This window comes from Peromyscus maniculatus, chromosome 22 (assembly GCF_049852395.1).
Source record: "Peromyscus maniculatus bairdii isolate BWxNUB_F1_BW_parent chromosome 22, HU_Pman_BW_mat_3.1, whole genome shotgun sequence".
Lineage (NCBI taxonomy): Eukaryota > Metazoa > Chordata > Mammalia > Rodentia > Cricetidae > Peromyscus > Peromyscus maniculatus.
In genome coordinates this window covers 8064510-8071594 of record NC_134873.1, presented here as the reverse complement: position 1 = coordinate 8071594, position 7085 = coordinate 8064510, and the positions used below count along the sequence as shown (strand labels likewise).

Sequence of the window (7085 nt, the reverse complement as noted above, 5' to 3'; positions counted from 1 at the left end):
GAGAGAGAGAGAGAGAGAGAGAGAGAGAGAGAGAGAGAGAGAGAGAGAGAGAGAATATCCAAATTAACAAAATCAGAAATGCAAAGGGAGACATAACAACAGACAACAAGTGGTGGTGAGGGAAGGACCGACACCGGACAGCCCTTTGTCATAGCTTTCTCTGTGGTGGGTTGGCCCAGAACAACAGTAGAGATTCTGAGCTTCTTGCCTGAGTGAATGATTAGAGGGCACAGCAACCTTCGAAGGCTTGGTGGCAGAACCTTCTGCCTCCTCACTGCCTGGGAGAGGACAACTGCGGGTCATCCTGCTGGAGATGAGCTGCTCTCAAAAGAAGCACAAACAACAGAAGAATGGATACAGTTTCATATGTTAAAAGGGAATTAGAAGTCTCAGCATGAATCCATCTAGACCTAGATCAAGTGGTAGTGGAGAAGAAATCTCATTTCATAAAAATGAGAGAAGATGGCAGCAAGAGCATCTCCACAGAGAAGAACCCTATTACCAGTTTATTAATGAGTTCAATGATGAAGATTATTGGCTAATGAGAGACTACTACCTTTTAGGCACCCCTGGAGAAATAATGTCGGAGGAGCTACAGCAGCGCTTAGATAGAGCAAAGGAACACCTGGCATCCCAGCCTGGCTTGAGGAGTGGAGCAAGTAAGGGAGACTCAGAAAACCTTAGAGAACATTCAGATGAAGATTCTCTACTACGATGGCTGAACACTTTTTGGCGCACTGGAAATGTGACTCGAAGTGGACAGAATGGGAACCATAGTTGGAGAGCTGTGAGCCCAACAAACCCAAACTGGAGAGTTTGGGTTCAGCCTGGAAATCCACATAAATCCTGACAACAGAGGTTCTGGAGCTCATGGAGAGGATTATACAGACATATGTGTGTCGCAAAGATCTAGTCCTGTGGCTATGTGAATGAGAAGCCAAACCTTCAGGAGTTCCAGTGGTGGTGAATCCAGTGTTCCAGGGGGTAGGTGTAGTGCAAGGGACCAGGGTTCAGTGCAAGGATTGTTCTCAGCACAGGGAAGGATAAGAAATGGAACTGAAGGAGCACTTGGTGTTCCTAGAGTTAGTGGTCATTGTACAAATGTTATCAACACTCACACAAACCAGTCAGATGGTAGTAATCTCAGGCAAAGGGAATGGCAGTGGTTTGGAGCAGCACATACTTGGGAAAATGGGGCTAAAAGTAATGTTACAGTGAGAAACACAAACCAAAGATTAGAGCCAATAAGATAACATCCTGCTTTCAGTAGTTGAAGCCAGTCCCCAATTCATACACAGAAGGGTACCGTTCATCCTAATTCCCAAAGGCAGAGTAGACCACTACAGCAAACTGGTACGAAAAATCTGTTAGGCATAGAGGTGTAACTCAAGTCTTTCTGGAACAAGATAGAGCATGCAGAGGTACCATTTATATGCCGCTGTCCAACTCAAGACTTGTGTCAAGAGCAACAGTAGAAGAAGGAGAAATCACCAGGTCCTCAGCTGCCACACAGCGCTATCCAGCAATCACACTAGACCTGCAAGTCAGGAGGATTAGTCCTGGAGAAACTAAAGATAGGGATAGCATCGCAAATAGAACCCGATCATGGGCAGGGCTGGTGGAAAGTACAGTTTAAAGCAACACTGGGGTCTTTCACAGAACCATTTCTCATTTAGAGCCGTCAGGTGTCCGAACCTATGTGAGTACCAAACCTATGTGAGTACTGTAACAGCTCTGCAGCTAGAGTTTTCCTGCCTTGCCCACAGTCAGGACAAATCTTGGTCACCCATCAGTCCCACAGCCACTCAGACCCAACCAAGTAAACACAGAGACTTATTTTGCTTACAAACTATGGCTGTGGCAGGCTTCTTGCTAACTGTTCTTATAGCTTAAATTAATCAATTTCTAGAAATCTATACTTTGCCACGTAGCTCGTGGCTTACCAGCATCTTTACATTCTGCTTGTCCTGGCAGTGGCTGGCTGTGAGTCCTTCTGCCTTCCTGTTCTTTTATTTCTCCTCTCTGTTAGTCCTGCCTATACTTCCTGCCTAGTCATGGCCAATCAGGTTTTATTTATTGACCAATCAGAGCAACTTGACATACAGACCATCCCACAGCACAGCCAAGTGCAGACCATCTCAGACACCTGCACTCAGGCCCATGGTCCTAATCATCCTCTATGCAGACCTGCTGGGTAAAGCCACGAGGAACCTGAGAACAGGCAACCACAGGACATACAGAACATCCCACAGCACAGTTCCTCTTCAGAGGATTTCTGAGAATGAGATGCCATCCTCCGTGGCTCTTCATTGAATTTTAAGGCAGATCATGACTGGGTTTGGAGAGCTGCATTCCCTAATGGAAGTGGAGTCTGAGTCACAGAATCAAGGAAATTGTCACCATTTATCAGAGCTGTACCTAGAACTGAATAATGTAGATGCGCCTAAAAACAGTGGTCAGCAGGGTGGAGGTCCCTCACAAGCCAGGCAGGCCCAAGAAGATAGTGCTGAAATGCTAGATGTAAGTGAGCCCAGCCCGCCACAGGCCCGCAATGATGGCAATAGAAATAGAAGGCAGTTGTGAAGGGTAGACAGTGTAGTTGAGGCTGGAACATCATCCATTCTGTGCCTTGCTCATTTCTTCTTACTGAATGAAGGTGATGCAGATCCAGTTTGTGGATTAACCAAAGAGCAGATTGACAATCTTTCTACCAGGACCTATGAACAAAATGGGGTTGACAGTGAGGTAAAGTCTGTAGCGTGTGCATCAGTGACTATGTGGCTGGGAACAAGCTCCGGCAGCTGCCATGTCAGCATGAGTTTCACATTCACTGTATTGATATCTGGTTGTCAGAGAACTGTAACTGTCCTGTCTGCCGGGGGCCTGTTTTAGAACTGGGGGCCACAAACAATGGGTGAGAGGACGGGATCTGGTCAGTGCTGTGTAGCTGGAGTTTTTTCTCTCCGGATCCTGCCAAACCCCAGCAGTTCGACAGCCCACTTATAAAATAAACACACAGACACTTATATTATTTAAACTGTTTGGCCTAATGGCTCAGGCTTCTAGCTATCTAGTTCTTACATCTTAAATTAATCCATTTCTATAGATCTATACCTTGCCACATGGCTCGTGGCTTACCAACATCTTCATATGTTGCTTGTCATGGCGGTGGCTGGCAGTGTCTCTCCCACTCAACCTTCCACTTCTCAGAATTCTCCTCTCTCCTTGTGCTGCCTATACTTCCTGCCTGACCACTAGCCAATCAGTGTTTTATTTATACAGAACGATATCCACAGCAGTGCTGGATGTCCCTGGAGCCACATAGTCAAACACTTCTAGAGTTACTTGTGATGAGGTAACCAAGAGGAAAACCCTAGCAGATTATAGCTTGCACTATTTTTTGTGTGCATTAAAAAAAACTTGTTACTAAAGAGGTTATATATATATATATATATATATATATATATATATATATATATAATTTAAGATGCAGATGTTAAATTATCCAAAAGTAAAGAATAGTTAATATTGCTAGAACCAAATAACTTTCAAAATGTTTTTATTTTGGTAATTTTGTCATGCTAAGCACTTTTGTATCTGCACAACTCAGTATGTTAGGAATCTTGATTCTTTCTCTTAATATTGCAGTAGATTTTGCTGTAATTTTCCAGTTTCAGCTCAGTGCTGTGTTTGGACACTACTGTCTAAGTCTGTGTAGACTGTTTGGCTGAATGTCTGTAGGTATATTTCAGTTACTTGAAATAATTTAAGACATAGCACACTGTAAGTATGTAAGCAGATATGTAACTATGGTGAACATATCCACGCTAAAAACTACACATTTGAAAGTTACTTAAGCTCTGGGGCTTAGACTGCACATGACACAGTGTTAACATTGACATGACCATCTCTAAGAGGAAGTGAATTAAGATACAGGTTAACAGAGATTGTTTACTGAAGCGTGTCTGACAATCTGACTTACTAGAGAGCAAGAGACATATAATAATGAACTAAGTATTTCTTTATTCATAAATGGAATGTGGAAAATTTTATGACAGTTTAAGTTAATCTTTTTTGTGACTTTTTTAGAAGTACAAACACTTCTTGGGTTTATAGCATGCTTGATTTATCAAATTAAGTTTTAAAATCTAAAATATTTTAAAATCTATTAAGTAGTGAAATGCATGGAAAATATGTTAATTTGGATACCACAAAGCTCCAAATAAAATAAAAGCCTTTAAAAGAACATATATAAGAGTTTATATAAACACAAAATATGCATTAAAAGTCTGTTTCTACCAGTTAAAACAACAATAACAAAAACTGACTGTTGTTAGGAAATCCAGGGAATCATCAGGTCTTACATTAAAAACCTGTATTCTACAAAATTGGAAAACTTAAAAGAAATGGACAATTTTCTGTATAGGTAATATATAACAAAATTAAATCAAGATCAGATAAACAATTTAAATACACCTGTAACTTCTATAGAAATAGAAGCAGTCATTAAAAGTCTCCCAACCAAAAAAAGCCCAGGGCCAGATGGTTGCAGCACAGAATCCTACCAGATTTTCAAAGAAGAGCTAATTCCAATACTCCTTAAATTGTTCCACAAAAATAGAAACAGAAGGAACATTGCCAAACTCTTTTTATGAGGCTACACTTACCCTAATACCCAAACCACACAAAGATGCAACAAAGAAAGAGAATTACAGACCAATCTCCCTCATGAACATTGATGCAAAAATACTTAATAAAATATTGGCAAACTGAATCCAAGAACACATCAAAAAAACCATCCATTATGATCAAGGAGTTTTCATTCCAGACATGCAGGGAAGGTTCAACATATGAAAATCTGTCAATGTAACCCATCATATATATATATACATATAAAACTGAAAGAAAAAAAAGCTACATGATCCTTTCATTAAAGCTGGAAAAGCTTTTGACAAAATCCAACACCCCTTCATGGTAAAGGTCCTGGAGAGATCAGGAATACAAGGAACATTCCTAAACATAATAAAGGCAATTCACAGCAAGCCAACAGCAGCTGTGGGATGTTCTGTATGTCCTGTGGGAGCCCATTCTTGGGTTCCTTGTGGCTTTACCCAACAGGTCCTCATAGAGGATAATTAGGACCAAGGGCCTGAGTGCAGGTGTCTGAGATGGTCTGCACTTGGCTGTGCTGTGGGGATGGTCTGTATGTCAAATTGCTCTGATTGATCAATAAATAAAACCTGATTGGCCCGTGGCTAGGCAGGACGTATAGGCAGGACTAACAGAGAGGAGAAATAAAAGAACAGGGAGGCAGAAGGACTCACTGCCAGCCGCCACCCTGACAAGCAGCATGAAAAGATGCCTGTAAGCCACAAGCCACGTGGCAAGGTACAGATTTATGGAAATGGATTAATTTAAGCTATAAAAACAGTTAGCAAGAAGCCTGCCACAGCCATACAGTTTGTAAGCAATATAAGTCTCTGTGTTTACTTGGTTGGGTCTGAGCGGCTGTGGGACTGGTGGGTGACAAAGATTTGTCCTGATTGTGGGCAAGGCAGGAAAACTCTAGCTACAAACAGCCAACAACAAATTAAATGGAGAGAAACTCAAAGTGATTCCAGTAAAATAAGGAACTGCTGCGGGCCGCAGAAATATATCATAAGAACTCAGCTGGTTATGGCAAAGTCACTACCTGGAGTAATCAGGGAATTCCTCCAGAGGAAGCCAAATCCCAAGGAGTTTTTGGTGTTACTTGGCTTGTTATATATCAGCTGTATTCTGTTATGAAAATCATGTGTGCCTTCATAGTTTTCCCAATTGACTTTTCCCTAAGAAGGGCTAACAGTGTAGACTGATCACTCTCTGGACATACACATTCCAGGTATTTGGAGAACAGCCTCAGGAAAGGCTTTCTCTGGAATCAGATTATCTCCCTTCGCCACTTTCAAGGACTACAGGAAACACCACCCAGGTGGGCGCCCATTGTTAGTCCCAGGTGGACTAACAATGATAACAGCCCACATGCAAGTCTCCTGACTTACGGTAAATTCCACAAGGAGACACTGCCTAGGAGAGGTAGATGTTAAGTAATAGTTTTACACAATTTCGCTCGGATCCTCCCTATATATACCGAGACTTCCAGGAGGCAGAGGGGAAGAGAAAAGAGAATGGAAGAACTAGATGGGTAAGAAGTTGAGAGGAACAAAATGAGATGGGGAAGAACTAGAATGGAGGGCTAAAAGAGAGGACTAGAGGAATGAGATGGAAGATGAGGAAGAGCCAGATGGGGAAGAACAAGATGAGGAAGAGCCAGATGAGAGAGGAGATGGGAGTGGAGCTGATAGGGGAAAGAACTATATAGATGAGAAACTAGAAGGGACAGAACTAGATGAAGGAATTAAGATAGAACCTAGAGGGGACAGTAGATAAATATAGAGAAATCAGGCAAGAAAGGAGCTAGACATGAGAACAGAACTGAAGCTGTGTATAAAGGATGTTATGCCAGAGGAATTAAAGCAAGTGGACTATAGAACTTGGTGTGCTGAGATTATATTTCCTGAAAATAGTCCTCGCCGTTAGTAGTTCTCTCTCCTGAGCCCCTGGGATGTATAATATTAAGGCTGGTCCCTCTAATATTATACAAGAAGGAACAAGCCAAGTCTGTCCATTCTCCCCATGTCTATTCAATATAGTACTTGAAGTTCTAGCTAGAGCAATAAAACAACAAAAGGAGATCAACAGGATACAAATTGGAAAGGAAGAAGTCAAACTTTCACTATTTGCAGATGATATGATAGTCTACATAAATGATCCCCAATGTACTAGATATAAAGCAAAGAACAAACAGACTGCAAACCACAGATCTAGGGAGGCTACCTAGCCGGGGGGCGGGGGTGGGTGTTAGGATGACTGTGGCTTATTATAAGTTTTGTTTTTGCCCAATCACTGGACAAGGTTTAGTGAAACATTTCACTATTAGGATTAGAATTTATACTGTATCAAACTGATGAAAGAAAATGCTGGCCATACTTTCAGGAGGGGAGGCTAAAATCTTTTTAGATTATGGATTAGCCTAAAGAAAAATT

The 7085-nt window shown here is 41.7% G+C and overlaps 1 pseudogene; it reads left to right on the top strand.

Annotated features, from left to right (window-relative positions):
• Nucleotides 1-374: 374 nt before the first annotated feature.
• Nucleotides 375-3376, top strand: LOC102925904 (E3 ubiquitin-protein ligase RNF6-like; annotated as a pseudogene).
• Nucleotides 3377-7085: the final 3709 nt, after the last annotated feature.